The sequence below is a fragment of the Mytilus galloprovincialis genome, chromosome 10, assembly GCF_965363235.1.
Source record: "Mytilus galloprovincialis chromosome 10, xbMytGall1.hap1.1, whole genome shotgun sequence".
Classification (NCBI taxonomy): Eukaryota; Metazoa; Mollusca; class Bivalvia; order Mytilida; family Mytilidae; genus Mytilus; species Mytilus galloprovincialis.
Window position 1 is genome coordinate 36,697,402 of NC_134847.1, and position 19,645 is coordinate 36,717,046.

The 19,645-nt window shown below is 31.1% G+C and overlaps 1 pseudogene; it reads left to right on the plus strand.

Moving 5' to 3' along the window:
- Positions 1–19,329, plus strand: part of LOC143049475 (matrilin-1-like) — a 29,012-nt pseudogene extending 9,683 nt beyond the window's left edge.
- The last annotated feature ends 316 nt before the right edge of the window (positions 19,330–19,645 follow it).

Here is a 19,645-nt window from a genome sequence, read left to right on the forward strand (position 1 = left end):
CAACATATTTACTCTACAAATAAAATTTACCGGACTTAAACCATTTTATGTATATTGGAACTTTTCCGTCTCAGCGTATATAAAAGTGAATAGTTTACAGGTCTGTTTTTGAAAATGAACAAAGTGAAGATCAGCAACGCATGCGTGGTGTCAGTGACTTTAACGTATCGAAGACGATACATATAATATTCCAGTCTTATCCATCATAACCTGTTACATTAGGTTTTCCGTATTTGCGAAAAAAGGCAAATTATATAGTATCCCTGTGTTGTTTAGTTCACAATACGAGCACTGATATTTATCTATGTGATAAATGTGGTAATTTTTTTTCATCGATACGTGAATATTCATGCAATCTCTTCGTGTGACTACTTATCCGATATTCGCGATGAATTCTGTTGTGTATTACTATGTATTACAAATGTAACAAGGAATTGTATATTCAAATATACAATTCGTTGGTATTAACCCGATCACGTTTAGTACTTTTCTTTGTTCCTTACCTGATGAAGAATTATGCTATCAATTACTGTCATGCGAAAACGATTACAAACCAGAATGTAAGCAGAAAAAACGTTTTCAATTTTTGTGCATCACCGACGTTTAAAAATTTAGCAAAATATTTTCTCTCTCCTAATTTACACTATGAACTACGTTTAAAATTTAAAAAAGAATCTGTTCAAACTTACATGTATATATTGTGCTTTTTTTTTATAAGTATTATATTTGTATCAAAATCTCTCCTAACGGAGGATAAATAAAGATATATAACCAGCGTCTATATAAAGAATAATAAGATTAGCTGAAAAATATGTGCGATAAAATATGTTTTCAAATATTTCAGATTATAGGACAAAAATGTTATAAAAAATTATCTCTCCACAACCAAACATTTACTTATTATAGTCAGCTTGTAATTAATCTGTATTAAACAATTCCGAAGTCATAATAGATCAGCTAGTTTTGTAAGTACTCGAACCTTAACTTTTCTTAATTATGAGGGGCCTGTTTATCGAGGCTCTCTTAGGATTAGGAAGTGTCCCAAGACCAACTTAGGACACATTTTAGTCCTAAGTGGGTTTATCAAACATGTCTCAACTTAGAAAAATCCTAGGAATTGTCCTAACTTTGGGATACCAATTTAGGTGTCTTAAGATGGTCTTAGGATGGTCCTAACTTTAGGATATATTCAATTTCGCCTTTTGATCATTTTCACACATATTGTTGTTTTTGCCAGTAGTAAAATAGTTGAAATACTCCGGATTTATATGAAAAATGCACGAGATTTGTCTTTGGACTGTTAAATACTGAAACCTTGACCCTTTGAATTCAACTCACTCAAAAACATGGAATGATTTTTACCGATTATACATCTAGTTTACAATAAGTTTGTTAAATTTTTATATAATACGTAGTTATTATTTTTGTCTTATGTTTTGTTTTATACAGTTTAAATGTACAAATATTATACAACAATCATTTATTATCTTTAATGTAACACTAATAATTAGTTTCTAATTAACTATATTTGAAAAAAAACAAAATTATTGATAAAATATGATATCATATTGTATTTTTTCATATCTAATTTGTATTTTCTTTTCAGCCAATACTTAGGACATCGGTTATGAGGTCCTAGCTAAGATATTCCTTAGATATCTTCGATGTGCAAGCTGAGACGTGTCGTAAGTCGGTCCTAATTTTATCCTAAATTCTGTCCTAAGAAATTCTTAGGACGGAACTTAGGACAGTTTCGATAAACAGGCCCCAGTAGTATGTACAGAGCTGAGAAAAAACGTCGTAAAAAAAAAACCACTCGGCTTTAATAATATTGGTGTTACTAGTTTCTAATGAGATATTCCGAGAGAATGTTTGTACATTGTAATACTTACAAAATGCAAGCAACATGTAAAACGAACTTACCTGGCTACAGGATGTTTGTAGATTGAACAGTTACCAGTTTTTTTTACCTCATTATGTAATGAGTCTTTTTCTGCTAAATTAGATATAATGCGACTTATAATTGCATGTACATTTCCCATTTTGCATATCTTATGTAATTTTATTCATTAATACCATACTTCCTCATGTGAACGTGACAATGTTGTGGAAACGGGGGGAAATAGAGTTGAAATTGTAGAAATAATTAAAAAGATAAAATAATTGTAGTTATAGGTGAAAGTGGTACAAAATGTTGTTGAATAGGTAAAATTGATATAAAAAAATAATAATTCAAAAAACTTTTAATATTGAGAAATATGTACCTTATATATTTAGCCCCTTTGTGTGAGTAAATGAAATGCATTTTCTCGGTCAACTTACATAAAACTGCTACTTTGTTTACAAGACCGTGCAAACACCACATTAACTGCTTTCAGTCCTAAGATATATTTGCATTAATCGGATTAAAAACAAAGGGAAGTATTTATTTTACCATGTACACTTTTATTTATAGGTATTAGCTGCAGCTAAAAAATCATTCTTTCTTAAAAGGACATTTTCAATGATTAAGACAACAAAAAATTAAAACGATTCTTTTTCTTTCAAGTATTAAAAATAAAAGCAAAATTTTAAAATGATATTTCGTTATAGCAGTCAGCTTGGTTCATTTTTTTTTAAATAAACTTAAAAACCTCGTTGATGTATTATTTACTTGAAAGTCAATAATTCAACCTCATTGAATCTGTGTGCAAGTGACTTTTTCAATTTAACTCTATGGTGTAATCAGGAGTGTACAGAGTTTTACACCAGTGTTTGAAATATATACACCCTTCGGCGCAGCCGAGGGTCGTATGCATTTTCAACACCGGTATAAAATTCCGTACTACCCTGATTGTATCAAAATAACAAATTTATTTATTGATTAGCGTTCGTTTACTTTTTTTTTATCCACGGGAATTGAACTGAAAAAAATTTCTTATGACCAATTTCCACTATACATTTTTCAACACCGACGTGCCGTGCGTTGCCGAATATTATCTATTTTTTTGTTGTTGAAAAATTTGAAAATATTATTATTTAGGAAATATTGGAGAAAATCTTCAACTGTTTTTTTTTTTGTGTGTGTGCCAAAATTTAATACATTTGATTTTTTTTTTTTATCTAACTTTTTTTTTATATTAATATTTTTTCCAAAATTTGTTTTTTCTTAATTTTGGCAAAAAAATGTTTTTTCATCCCGTGGTGAACCAGGATATGTTTTTTTACACTCGGGTTATTAACCAATCAGATTGCAAGATTCTTGCTTCGTAAGAAATAATGTGTTATCGTTCTAAAAATGGAAATCAAGAACAATTGCTCCATCAGGTAAAGATGACCTTAGATGGATTTGGCTATTTTTTAAGGTCCTTTTTGGTCATATAGCATAAAATTAGAAAGTATTGTTTTCATTTTTTATTAAATATTCCATTCAATATAAGTGTTATTGTATCTTATTGAGGAGGGGGTCTTTCAGTAGAACATTTGCGTTTATATTGAATTTTTCTTCTGTTGGATTACTCCTTTTCCTTACGTTTCTTGCTCCTGTTTTTTTTCGTTACGGTAATATATACTAATATCAATCATAAAATATCATTGACTGTAAAAACAAAGGTAGCATACAATGAAATTAAAAAGATTTTGAGTCCCTGTACTCGGTTCTTAAAAAGGGACACATTTATTTCTTATATGTCGTAATACTGCAAGGTTATGGTAAAATGTTTTCAGACCAGAAAGTTATCATTAAATTAAAAATGGTGAAATTTGATCAACATAGTTATATGTTTTTGTGAATTATTAAAACTATTTAATTGCCCTTCTCTAAATTACATTTACAAACTAGAAAAAGTCAGTTTTTAAGTCAAATAATGTCTTTTTTCTTATTCACATTTTCTGCCAAAAAAATACCCGTACCATTTGTTGAAAAACCCGTACGTTTTAAATGTTGATCTCGAAAAAAACACGGACAATATAAAACACTATATTGTAAGTTAATCAAAAGTAGGTTCTGCGTCGTTTGTGTTCAAAACATGTAAAGCATTCATAATCAAACTATGATACTCGCGAAAGAGCAGTAGATCGATCTAATCGCATGTAAATTCACAATTAAAAAACCTGTTCTACACTCGAAAAAGTGTACCGATTCATTCGAAAAAAAACACGATCTCCGCCGGACACTATACCTACCGTGAATTTGGTAATTTTTTTTTCCTGACCCGATGACTCAATCCATGTATTGATTAAATCAAAAAGTGGTACTTTGTCAAGTGTACGTGTCTCTTTGACATATTCACCATTTCCATTCTCAATTTTAGGTTTCTACTGTATGCTTTATTTATATACAAAACATTGAGGTATTGAAGAATGATATTTAAAGATATAAATAAGAACAAAATGTAACTTCGAGATTCGAGTATACCTTTAGTTACTACTTTCGAGTGCTCTCTTACTAAAGAATGATTCAAAACTTATGTAATTATAATATCTGCCGTTTTCCTTTTGTATTAAAAATCATAATCTTTCAGTCAGTTTAATTGAAGTCTGGAGCTGGCATGTCAGTTAACTGCTAGTAGTCTGTTGTTAGTTATGTATTATTGTCATTTTGTTTATTTTCTTTGGTTACATCTTCTGACATCAGACTCGGACTTCTCTTAAACTGAATTGTAATGTGCATATTGTTATGCGTTTACTTTTCTACATTGGTTAGAGGTATAGGGGGAGGGTTGAGATCTCACAAACATGTTTAACCCCGCCGCATTTTTGCGCCTGTCCCAAGTCAGGAGCCTCTGGCCTTTGTTAGTCTTGTATTATTTTAATTTTAGTTTCTTTTGTACAATTTGGAAATTAGTATGGCGTTCATTATCACTGGACTAGTATATATTTGTTTAGGGGCCAGTTGAATGACGCCTCCGGGTGCGGGAATTTCTCGCTACATTGAAGACCTGTTGGTGACCCTCTGCTGTTGGTTTTTATTTGGTCGGGTTGTTGTCTCTTTGACACATTCCCCATTTCCATTCTCAATTTTATTAAGTAGGATTTTGGAGTACAAAAATCCTGGCAAAATGTGAAATTATTATATTTGGCAATTTATAATTCATGCAGGCATGCAAGTTTGGAACATTTTATATCGTGCAATGCGCTACGCTACATTATTTTGTTCGTTAAACAATGTGTGAGTATGTTAATTTGCTTTGTACTTATCCTTAGATAGTAACTTTACTTTGACGGAATTCAGAAAAAAATTGTTTTAACTAAATATAAAATGTCACAAAACTACTGATTTTAGTATGTTGTATCACTTAGGATATTGAAGATGCATTTGTAAATTTACATTGAAATGCGTTTCAACATAAATGTATTCTGTAAAATCAGTGACTTGCATCTCTGCCCTGATAACATCATTTTGAAAAAAAATCTTTAAAATTCGTAGCAATCTTATCATATTTAAGAAAGTAAAGGTACACCTTTTATATTCAAGCTTGTCAGTGTCACCTGTTTCGTGCTTTAAATGTTTTATACAGAAACAAAGAGTATATCATCTCGCTTCAAATTTCATTATTTTCTTATTTTAAAGCTATATGTATATATCAACATTCAAAGCGTGTTTGAATATAACGATAACATTGTGCTTGTGTATTAGCCTACAACCTCTGACATTTTCTTGTCTACCCTTTCATGCAATATTTTCATATAATTTTTGAGAATAGTAATGTTTAATTGAACTTTCCAAAATTCGTCGTGACAAACAATTATACAATAACTTTAAGTTTTATAAAGACATGTTATAATGCTTACATTGATTGGTTGAGTTAAACACAAAACTGTGTGGGTATACAGATACGTTGGAGGAACATACCATTTGTGATGCTGTTATTTCATCAGCTGTTCGATACGTATATAAGCTTCACAGGAAGGTTTCATTTTACTAGTCGTGCTAATCAAGTGGACCTTGCTCGGTTTCAGTGTACTCGTCATCTAATTGGTTTAGCTACAAGTAAAGTGTTTTACAGAATTTTTCTGGAATATTCTATTTTACGTCTCTATGGGGTGTATTCAATCATTCTTGGTTCATGTTTCACTTTATATTTTTTTTTATTTCATATTAAATTATGCTGCTTAGGATTAAGAATAGAACATCTCACTAGTAGCCGCTCAATTACTGTATTTTAACTTGTCAAGAAATTCTATACATAAAACCTTTTGGCGAACGACAAAACACTTCTGAGATTAAATGTCAGAGTTCGTATGCAATATAAATAAATAAAACTGCTAAATAAGCAATGCATTTTAAAAATATGATTTTTGATATTAATTATCATTTTAGAAGATATAAAATCCAAACGGTCTCTTCAGGGATTTCAAACTTCGCCTTAATCGTGAAAAAGTTCAAAGAAATACTACTTTAAAACAGTTATGGCACGTCTTATATTTACACAACTTCACTCCTTCATGTAAGGACAAGGGAATGAAAATCGTGTATATTACGAATACATGTAATACTCGTTTTGGCATATTCACAAATACTTCATATACGTTCCGTCATATACGAGTATGTCCAATACGTGAGTTCTGGAACAGCTCTAGTAGCCCCAATTGTCTCAAAATTTAAAACTCTACGACAGTGTTAAAATGATATATGTAGTATAATGATTATAGAACACCTTGCCTTAGATCTAAAATGATCGTAAGCAAAATATTTGAACTATAGCGAATTTTCTACCATTGAAGTATTTGATCATCGACTGAAATGAACATGACATATTAACCTAGTAAATGACTGTGACATTTTCAATATAAAGAGCTTTGCAAATGCTGCATACAAAACTATTCATTTACATTAGGTAATAGACAATTATAGTTCTTCATAGTCATATTAAATGTATTGTAGCCTGGAAATTAAATACTTTTCATTTTGTTCAAATATTTGCTGTGGATAGAGCTGATTTACGGAACATACGGAAACTGAATGACAGTAACAGCTCACAATTCTACAAAACGTTCAAATTTCATCCGATTATTAAGAAAATTCAGAAACCAAATTTGATACATCGTACAGTAAAAACAAACGAACTTCGATATAATTTATAATTTTTGTGTTAATTGTAATATTCTGCAATAACTATTTAATAATACAGTGTAATGTAAAAATAACTTTCTCTGAAACTTCAAAAGTACATAAAAAGTACTTAAAAAACAACAAACCACGTACACACAATTATCATGTATGCTTCAGCATGTTCGTAATCCTGTAAAGGAACCGAAAAATTGCGCACGATGTATCTATTGCTTATTCGTGCTTCTAAAACGATTAGTTTTGAAAGGAAATGAAAATGACTTTAAGTAGTGAATAAACGCAAATTATGATAATAAAAACGATCCAATTTGTTTTAACACATCAACAGCTGTGACTTCAGTGCCTATTTAAGTATTTGTTCTGTTGGAAGAGGACAACTTCGACGATATATTTCTACAACTTTTCACTATAACGTCAGAAAAAAGGGTAAGCATTTTTGTAAACCATTTACACTGTTATCAGATTGCAGTACAAGAAAAAAAAAATCAAAATGGGTGTAAAGATAAAACACTGCTTACATTTCATTCACGGATATCTAATTAATGAAGCAATCATTTGACCTATTTATGCCAAAGGTTGCATACTAGTAAGATTCACTTTGAATTGTGAAATGGTAGTTTTTACATTCGTATAACATACTGATGTAGTAATATATACATTGGACTTCCCCTTTTTGAATTTGCCTTGGAGATCGGTATTTTTGTTATACTTTGATTGTATCAATAAGCGAACGCATTCTGGGTAGTATAATGGACGTTATTGTTACATTTTGTGAAATTTATTTATGTGACTCATAACGTTAATTTGAATATCATTATTTTTACAACTTTATTCTATTTGTATAAGTATAATAGCACCCGTGAACTTTTGGACTGGTAAGCATTGTCGTGTAAAAGATGGTTTATTGATATAACTAAGTATTATGGAGATGAAAACAGCTAACAGATGTTAAGTAAAAGAAAGTGTGATCTTGTTACTTAAAAAGAGGTTTCAATTGACACCAATTGATTTAGTTTTGACTCGATACTTTAAAATTTAATGAGGCCATTATATATTTATATGCATTGGTTCGTTCCAATTTTCAAAAATACCGGAAATAATACGGTATAGATTATAATTTTTGTCATTCCCTATTTCTAAAGACCTAATTCCTTCGAATGCTGTACTATATACGAATGTCATTTCATTTTCCCAAACAATATCAAGTTTCAGTTGTAGTTATCTTATGTTTGGTGAGGATACACATTAATTCAATATTTACTAATAACGTAAGCAGACATTTAACAATTCTTTTTCCTAACTTTATCTGTTTTTGGTTGACGGAAATGAACCAGAGATATAAATAAACAATGTCACTCGGAAAGGCTGTGCAAACTTTCACTATCTCTTTCCTGTTTAAGGTACGATTATAAGTGACGTATCGGGTATTGGACATGTTTAAAACAGCTCTTGTTGTACAAGTTCACCAGTCGAAAAGCTGTATTAGTATCAGCACTTTTATCGTATAATGTGTGATTTTATTATTTAATTCACTTGATTTTATCTTATTTATAGTTAGTCGATTTGGGATAAAAAATTCAGCTTCATATATCCAGAAATATGACAAAATTATCAGCAAGTCTACTTGTTTTACTAGTAGCCGTTACCATTACGGAGAGTAGAATACCAAGTAAGTATTTATTGAAAAATAAAATAACAATATACAAGCAGAATAAATATACCGTTGAAAGTAACCTTATGATTTAAGGTCCCTGAAAACAGCTTTCAATTTTTTGTAACTCGCTTCCCCGAAAAGTAGGAAGTTTTTCGTTAGTTTTCCTATCATTGAAACGGTGTTATGTAGAACATATGCAGTCATATAATGTGTATTTTATTAGAAATCAAAATATAATTTTGAAATGCCTGATTGTTTCCTGCCAATCACAATTACGGAATCTTATAAACATTTATATGATGTAAATATAAGATGATAAACATCACATTTAGCATATTATTTATGAATATAGTTTAGTTATATAAACATTGTATGCTATTAATATGAAATGCAAAAGTAAAATGTATAATTGAAATAAATTTGGCTGACACAAAGTTGAACTCTAAACCTAAAACAAATTTTAAAATTTTATATGTCAAGAATGTAATAACCAATACATATCATAGCTCGGTGAACAGAGTCAAAATTTTCAAAATTTAATCGTCAGAACTACTACACAGCTTTAACATATATCATTTGATTCGAAAGTGTGTGTATTTTAAAATCAATTCGGTTGCCAAAGAAAATATTGTGCACTTTTTTTTTCAGAAATCATGATCAAAGTCAATAACCATTTTCATGAGAAAAAAAAAACATTGAATATTTAATTCCAATTTAAAAACCACTTCGGTAGTAGAATGATTGCAAACTTGCATCTATTTTTCATTAAAAAAAAAATAAGTGGAAAACCATCATTAAATGAGTTTCCCCGAGTAAACGTATGCAATTTTACAAACAGAGGGGTGATTTTCATTTTTAAATTAAAGGATGTACTTGTTCAAATAATTTTTAAAAGTGTATAGACAAATATGAAAATAAAGATGCAAAAGTTCTTTCAAAACAGACTTATATTTGAGTTTAAACAATGTCAGGACTTTTTTTTAAAAATAAAATGCACCAATAGGAAAATAAATCTTTATAGAATAGCAATTTTTAAAAGGCATTTTGATCACTAAAACGCCTTTTATCCGTTTAAAAATTGTATGCAAATCTCTTCGAAATAGGATAGTTCAACATCAAACTAAACAAAAAATAGTCAAGCTAAAAACTTTTACTTAAATAAATAATTCAGACCTCAAATAGCTTCTGTAGTCTGACCTTTGGCTGACACGTTTATATTCGTACATGCAAGGTTGATCTAAATTAATCCCTAATATCAACATTGGTCAAACATTTCAACACAACAAAATTATTTAACTACAAATCTTCATAATATTACGTTAATGAATGTTAAGCTTCGGTCATATGACTTGTTCTACAATGGAATATATCTGGTCGAATGTTTGTGTAAACATGTATCGTGCTTTTGTTCAGTTTTATAGGTCATTCCAAAACATTTCTTCATTGCATAATGAACTTTGTGCATATAAATAAAAACTTGTGTATATTGAAAGAGAAATACTTTGTACCTTTACAATTTGTCATCAAAAGGCTTTCATGATTATCTTTTTTCGATTAATGAATAAAACATCGAGTGTGATGTTTGACTAAAATAAAAAAAAAAGAAAGATATTTGAGTGCAACCTTTAAAAATTAAGTCAAACTGCATGCCACCAATAATCTGCATTTTCAATCAAATTTGCAAGCTAAACGTTAAAATAAAAAAAAATAAAAAAAGCACCAATCGACGGTTTTGGCGACCAACCTTAAATTCAAGTAAAATCATTTTTCGAGGACTGTGTAAATTTTTAGCCGTGTAAAATGAAGTGAAATTAAACTCTTTCCTATTCCGTCACATCTTGTCATTTTCAGAAGTATGTCATTCTATTTCAGAAAAATTTCCAGGAAACTTAGATTTGGTTTTTATTCTTGACTCGTCAGGCAGTGTTGGAACCTCAAATTTTCTAATTATGAAAAGATTTGCAAGCAATATAACTTTGCCGTTCAAGATTGGAGAGACATTGACACAAGTCGGCCTAGATGTATTTTCCTCAACCGTAACGACAGAAATAAAACTGAAAGAATTCAATACATGTGCAGGCTGTCTCAGAGCGAAAATATTACGTGCTAAGTATAAAGGGAAAATGACAAAAACTTTTTTGCCTTAGACCATGCACGATTTAACAGCTTTTCAACACACTATGGTATGTAGATAATTTGTAATCACTTACTTTATGTAGATATAAGGTCTTCAATACGAAGCCTTGGCTCACACCGAACAGCAAGCTTCAATGGGCACCCAAAATGACTAGTATAAAACCATTCAAACGGGAAAACTAACGGTCTAATCTATATAAAAAACGAGAAACGAGAAACACTTATGAACCACATCAACAAACGACAACTACTGAGAACGGGTGCAAACAAATGCAGCGGGTTTTAACGTTTCTATGGGTACCAACCTTCACCCTTTCCTGAAACAGTAATGTAACATCACAACACAGAAAGACACACTATAAAATATCAATTGAAATGGCATAACTCAATCAAAAGACATATTAACACAAGTGAACATAAATAAGGGGTAAATAAATAAAGGCTACAGTAGTATACCGCTGTGAGATGTTAAATAATTTCAAAAAGTCAACTATAACCTTGAACAAAATACCGCCAAATAGAATAATGTACACGGGTAAATGAAAATAATTTTGTTGTAAGGTATACAGTATAAATGGAGAACGGAAATATTTTTTACAAAATAAATAATTTATTTGTTCATAGTACGAGAACAAAAGTGAATATTTATAGTCATACCCAACACTTATCAACTTGTTTCATTCTACTTGCCAACTTGTTTCTTTATTATTATGAGGCTGACTTCATGCAGGAACTTCTTAGGAAGAAAGATAAGAAGTTAGCTATAGCCTTTAACTCTTCTTTCCGCTATATAGATGACGTTCTTTCACTAATCAATTCAAAATTTGGTGACTATGTGGAACGCATCTATCCCATCGAATTGGAGATAAAGGATACTACAGATACAGTTAAGTCGGCTTCATATCTTGACTTACATCTAGAAATTGACAATGAGGGTCGGTTGAAAACAAAACTTCACGACAAAAGAGCTGATTTCAGCTTTCCAATTGTGAACTTTCCATTTCTAAGTAGCAACATTCCAGCAGCACCTGCATACGGGGTATATATCTCCCAATTGATACGATATTCCCGTGCTTGCATTTCCTATCATGATTTTCTTGATAGAGGGTTACTGCTCACAAGGAAGCTATTAAACCAAGAGTTCCAAATGGTGAAGTTGAAATCATCCCTTCGTAAATTTTACGGACGCCATCACGAGTTGGTTGACCGTTATGGAATAACCGTTTCACAAATGATGTCGGATATGTTCCTTACGTCGTAACTACAATCCCCTTCCCTTTCATGAATGTGACCTACCGAATTAGACTATTTACCGGATTTGTAATCACATAAGCAACACGACGGGTGCAGGATCTGCTTACCCTTCCGGAGCACCTGAGATCACCCCTAGTTTTTGGTGGGGTTCGTGTTGTTTATTCTTTAGTTTTCTATGTTGTGTCATGTGTACTAATGTTTTTCTGTTTGTCTTTTTCATTTTTAGCCATGGCGTTGTCAGTTTGTTTTAGATTTATGAGTTTGACTGTCCCTTTGGTATCTTTCGTCCCTCTTTTATCAAAGCTGGTATATATTAAAAATAGAGACGAGATATAACCCTAAATAAGTAAACATTAAATAACAAAAAAAAACATTACAAATTGTATCAACAGCTCAAGTTAACACGAAAGTACGATTTGAGAGTACTCGCAGTTACTGAAAGCCAAAAACAATCAAAAAGAAAAAATCATGCATCAGAGACTAAAATCAACTTAAACACATCCCAGGGATTTAGTATTTTAACGTCATGAACAGTCAAAGAAGACATGACTTGTGTAATTCCAAAATCAAAATTATCGACAGGCAGTAGGATAGTTAGGAGTTAACCTCATTTTAGAAAAAAAATAAACGTGGATGTGTATTTATACATCCCGTTTGAAAAGAATACAAATTTAGTTATGTTTTAATTTGCTGATAACAAAATCGATATTTGTGCCAATGTAAACTATATTCAAAGATCTAGTTACAACATTTGTAAGGTAACCTTTACTAATAAGTTTGTTCAAAGGTTCGATGAGTTTACACGGATCACTTAGTGATTTCTGCACTTTAAGTATAATATTACCGTAAAGTTTAGGTTGTAAAATACCGCTTTTGATAAGTTTTCTATAGGTATAGCCAAATTTAATAATCAAATCTTTGTATCTATGAAAGAATTTAGTAATGGTTTAAGTAATTTAGGGTAACGACATCCCTGACTTAATAATTGACCAGTGATGCATTGATTATGTTCGTTAACATTCTATGACATCACTACACACACGGGCATAGCGAACACCGTATGATAGAGCCAAAGGAACATCGCCGTCTAAAAAAAGGAAAATTAACAATATGGAATGAAAAATCGTCTCTTTTGTCGTAAGTTTTAGCATGGAGTTTCCCTTTAGAAATTGAGATGTCTAAATCTAGAAAAGGACAACTAATGCTGTTTTTGTTAGATTCAGTTAAATTGAGTTTGTTTGGGTTAATTTCGGTAGTATATTTAGGGAAATCCGGATTATTTAACGAAAAAATATCATCAAGATAACAGTAGATATTGTTGAATGTATCAACCAAATGTAAAAATGACGGGTCTTTACTGAGTTTGGTCATCAACCGAGATTCATAGCAATACAGGAATAAATCTGCTATTAAAGGGGCACAGTTAGTGCCCAAAGGAATACCTACTACCTGTCGATACACTTTATCACCGAAACGTACATATCTGTTGTCCAGGAGAAATTTTAAAGCTTCATTCATATCTTCACATTTCCAGTAAGTGTATCTAGCATACTTTCCTCTTTCGTTACAAAAAAGGGCTTTAAACGAGTAACAGTAAATAATTTTGCAATGAGATTTTTCAAAAGACCATTTAATTAAATATAAAAACTTTTTCTTGATAAGATTGTGTAGAAGTGTAGTGTAGAGAGTAGAAAAATCATAACTTTCAACAGAATTAAAAGAACCATCAAAAGCATGTATTTTATCTGAAACTTCTAAAGAATTTTAACACTCCAAAAATAATTAATACCATTATTTTTATAAGCTTTATTACAAAAGTTAATAACAAGTTCTTTAATAGTAGTAAGGGATGTAGTACGAAGCACAGATAGATTAGTATAAGAACACTCAATTACAAGATGCGGAGATGAAACGGAATTTAAATGGTTGTTTGTGCCATTTAGGTAACCAGTACATGTTAGGGACTTTTATGTACATGAACATTTACATGTTTATCCTGTTGGTAGCTTCACCGTGTATGTTTTTTATTGGGTACGTTTTTTTTTAGGACATATTGTTTAGATTGACAAAGGGTGGGATGTGAATGCACGTAAAACCTTCACATTTTCGGAGGTCTGTTGTACAGTGTGGTATTTTTATTTTGACAATATCATATGTCCTCCTTTTATGTATAATATACAAACTTTTTGAATCAGTCAAGTTTTAGAGAATTTACATGCACCGATGGTTTATAAACTTATCAAGATTAGGGCACAGGCGCTTGGGGTATAGATGCCCTTTTCTAAACAAAAATGATTTAATGGTGTTTTTTTTTTAGTAAATATTCTTTTTAATGAATCTTTTATATTATTTTCACTTATTTAATGTGTATGATATATTGCCCCTTTGTTTTTATTTTCACGAAGGCAGGACAGATTGAAAATCTAAATATCGAAGATCTGTTTGGCTCCGTTATATTTTGTGCATCATATTTCTAGTCAATTAGACAAATAAGAATATATGTATCAACTCATTAAAGACTCACCTTTTCGTTTCTTTTCGTGGTTGGTATGTACGATCACTCAGCGATCCAGAAATTACAAATTATTAATCTTTGTGGTAGCTTTAATTTCGCCAAGCCCATTACTTGTGACGGAAGTAGACGTCAAACGCTTGCGATTTTGAACACATCGGATTTCAGTGCATTACATTTGGAGTTATACAACGCGTTTGACGTCCACTCCCGTCATAATTTATAAAAACTACTGTTGTTATATCATACAGATACAGCAATAACTCATTAAATACGTCAAATAAATTAAGTATTAAAGAATATTTACTATCAACACATTTTTTTTAAGTATATGGAAAAAAGGGGAGTGTGTACCACAAGCGTCTGTGAGTTAGACACGAAATATTCAATAAGTCTAATTCGGTAGGTCACATTCATTGAAAAGAGGACGTGATTGTGGTTACAACAATTTGAACATATTCACCGTCATCTGTGAAACAGATATTCCATAACGGTTAACCAACTCGTGATTGCATGCAAGTGGTATTAATATAAAAAATAATGTGTAATGATAATAAGTGGCAGATGATAGGAAATTCGTTTAACTAAGGTACATTCAGAGTTTTTACACCTTTTTTAATTTTATTTAGCATTTATATATGCATGCATATAACTGAACATCATTTGTTCTTCAAAGTGTGTGTTCAAGTGTCCGATTGACCTTTACAGTAGAGGAAAGACTAATAAAATGATAGTTTTGAGAAGTTCCTTTCATAAACTGTTTGCAGTTCTAAGAAAATGAAAAGTTATTTGCATGATTTGTTTTTCATTAAATGAAAGATGACACATTCAACTGAAATTGACAAAAAAACTGTGTGCATATTTCACGTATACAACACAGTTATTTTCATATCTGAATATAAATAAGATGTGGTTTGAGTGCCAATGAGACAGCTCTCCATCCAAGTCACAATTTGAACAAGTAAATAATTTGTTACAGGAGCTAGAATTGGTGTACCTAAAATCGCCATAGTTATGACTGACGGGAAATCTCAAGAAAAAGATAAAACTTGTGAATCAGCGAAATATCTGCGCAATTCTGGAGTAATCATCATTGTTATCATTATTGGCAATAAGGTTGATATGGAGGAGATTCAGTGTATAGCATCTGGTCCATCGTTCATATTCACTGTACAAAATTTTTCTGGACTGAAAAAACGTGGGTTCAGGGATAGAGTTGCAAGGAAAGTGTTTAGTGGTATGTTTTATTTAAGCTATTTTATTGACTTATTTATGACCTTAAGAAAGTCTTTATTCATTTAAACAACATAACAACAAAACATCCAAAATATCTACACAAAAAAGCATTTCATGGGGAGGAAAAAATATCCTTTATTGTTAAATACTATGACGTCGCGTACGGTGTTGGTGTTAGTTTTGGTAACGTTATTTTGACGTTATTTTTCATGCATTGTATAAATAACGTCGTACTTTTTTTTATTTCGTGCAGCTCAATTATACAGCATAATTTATATGAGCGGTTTGCTTGACTTGCTACGCATAGAACCGAAATGCAAAAGCGGCACATATTTTTTTTTTAAGAACAGTTAAATTAAAGCGGAAAAATAATATTCATTTAATACATTACTATCCCCTTGGAGCAAAGATATTTTCTCTTTCTTTTGATTGAAACAGGATATTTAAAAAAAAAGTTTAAACCACTGTCTTTTCTGCTGCTTTTTCTTTTAGTTTAAACATATTTATTTATAGTGGATTGGGAAACAAGTTATTACAACTTATATTAATCCGTTTCCACTTTGAGGGTGCGAATGCTTCCTTGTAGCCTTAGCCTGTTCTTTTCGAAATCTAAAAGGGTGCCTTTTATGTGCAAGAGATATTGCTCTCTCTTAATATATATACAAAGAAACTGACTACAAGTAATACAAGTTCAAGTTTTCTTAGGGAAAGTAAGAACACTCTAAAGAATTAGATAACTCAAAATTATAACATCGAAAACAGGCAGGTAACAAAAAAAGACGACCACATTCCCTCCCAATTTTAGCACAAAATGTACATCAAATTTAAACTACCTATACAATCGAAATAGTATATTAAATAAAACAAATTCGTTTCACGACTTTTAGAGGTTCCCTGATTTGCTACCGTACCAACCGTAGTACGAAATGAGAGCCGTCATTGAAAATAATAAATATATACTCTTAATATTGACGTATGTTTTATGAATCATAATCAAAAGTAGTTGGAGAATTTTTAGCTGCAACTTGGTATTAATTTCACGTGGATATTCTAATTATTTATAGCAAACAATATTGTGTGTACTTGATTATCCTTTCAAGTAACCGTTGCACGAACGGTTTATGACTTATGATTTATTTCCCATGAAATTGCAAATGCAAAAGGAAGCTAAAATATAAGACACTTTTATGTTCTTTCTGATTTTCGCCTGTTATATTATTATAAAAAGTAAAATTATAGTAAAAATAGCAAAAATATCGAACTCCAAAAGAAAATAAGAAACGGAAAGTCTTTCATCAAATGGCAAAATCAAAAGCTCAAACACATCAAACGGATAAAAAACAACTGTCATATTCCTGACGTGGTACAGGCATTTCCTTATGTAGAAAATGGTGGATTGAAACTTTACAACAGTATCAAATGAATAGGTTGGAATTTAATGATTAGGTTTTTATTAAACAGGAAAAAAATAAGAGCCATTTTAACAAACAAAATTAACCTCCTTAATAAGGTATTTAATTAATGATTAAATAAGTGTAAAACGATTCACGGCCGTGCAAGGGATTTAACCAAAAATTAAAATAAGGAATGTACAAGTGTATTTATAGAAGTAAAGATAGCAAAATGTCAGACATTTTCATATTATATTCTCATAAATATCATACCATAAAGGTGTTTAACAAATATTCTAAATCAGTATCAATTTTTCGCACTCTTTAATTCAATTAAATATTGCCACCTATTTACGTAACAAGATTATTAGCTTTTCCATTCGCATATTTTTCTGAGTTTTCGCGTAAATCGTCTTGCACATGTTTGAGAAAATGTTGCAATAATAAAGTACATGTACGAAGAAAGGATCAAATTATAAGATACGCCAATAAATTATTCATAGAAAACTAATTTCAGTGCAATTTAATACAATTGATGATGATGGTGAATGGCTGCTTAACGTCCAGCGGCAAATTAAATTCATATTCAGGACGAGAACATATATTTTAAAGTGATATGAATATTAAACCCTGCTTTGTACTATACCGACACGGTGAGCCTGTATTTTTAACGTGATAGTTCACAAGGCAAGAGTCCGTAGGAAGACATCGGATGCAGATGCAGAGATTATGAAAAAAGGGGAGGGGCCCTAGGGTCCTCAAACTTTGCAACGTTTGGAATAGAACAGGTTAGAAAATCTTCATTTATCATCAAAGTAGATCCACAAGGGGGCCTGGGTCACCCCGCCCTACCCTAAATCCGTCTCTGGACATGTCATCCTATCCGGACGCCTTATTCTGATTTCGAGCTGATCAGTCTATGCTCTTACTACTTAACGTTGCGTGCTCAGTGGAGACGCAGCAAATATCACTTTTAAAGTTTTTGTTTTGACCCAGCAGCTGTTCGAACACATGACCTCCCGCACTCGAGGCAAACATGCTACCACGACTCACCGAACATTGTTCTTGTTTATTTTTATAATTCAATGAGTCTAGCTAATTATTTATTTTCATCGACACAGAATAGTAAAGATTTGTTTTTCAATATTGATTCGGGTTTTTTTTTTTTGAATGTATTATTAGAAAACAATCTTCAGGTGTAAAAACAATGATAAAAGGGCGCTTTTCTTACTGGAATATTCTGCTGTAATGATCGAAATAGATTTCTTAAATGATAATAACTAATTTCAAATTCATACAAGAACCAATGAGAAATCAACAGAGTTTTCACATGTTGGCGTCTATAACCAACATCAGTAATACGTTTTCAAGAAAGTCGTTCATACATGTAGATCGTATTTTAATTATTCCTTCTTCTGTTTAGATATAAGAGAAAATTTCTCCTTTTTTTCTTAAATATGAACAAAACAAAAGCAATACCAATAGGCTATAAAAACAGAAGCGCAAATCTATAATTAGAATATTACGTCGGTGTCAACTCGTTCGTGTAAGGTCTGTTTGATTCATGCTTCGTTGCACTAACTAATTAATCTCATATAGAATCATAAACAAAGTGTTCTAGAAGTTAAGCTAGTTTTTCCTGATATGCAATTCGATTTATTTAACTTTATCACAAAAGAAAAAATAATATCATGCATTAAATGATACCTCCAAAACAACAGTAACGGTTGAGTTACGTACCAACAATATCTGATACGTCGCAAATCGGGAAACCTCTAGTGTAACGTTTCTAGCAAAGAGCTACGATGAATAGTATTCAGTATCCTCGACGGGTCGTGAGAACATGTCAGGTTGTCATTTTGATGGAAAACTTTCTTCAGTCCTAACTAACGTGCATTTAGTTTTTAAGATTATGTGTCATTCATCTTTTAATAATCAAGATGTATAATGCTGGTGGAACTCTTGTTTTTAGTGCAAGGCCCTCCAGGCCCTGTAGGCAAACGGGGAGTGCCGGCCAGTACAGGATAAAAAAAAAGGTATGTTTTTATATTAAAAATGAATAAAGAAATGTTTGTGGTAAATTATTATAATAAAGCATTCCAACAAGTAGACCACATCTAGTGGTCTTATTAACAATATTTCATATTAGGATGTACCTTTTATTTGTCGACTATGACATTATTAGTTACACAGTGTGCAATTGTCCTAATACGAGAATTTATCGGGTCAATAAAATTCATATCGGGTGAACACTGTGTAACGAATTTATCCTGATTTTATTATATTACATATTATTATATTCAAATTCAATGTTAGGACAATATCAATAAATATATTTTATAAATATATTAAATAAAAAAAAATGTGAAAAATAAAAAATATTATGACTACAAAGCAACTCAATTGTTTTT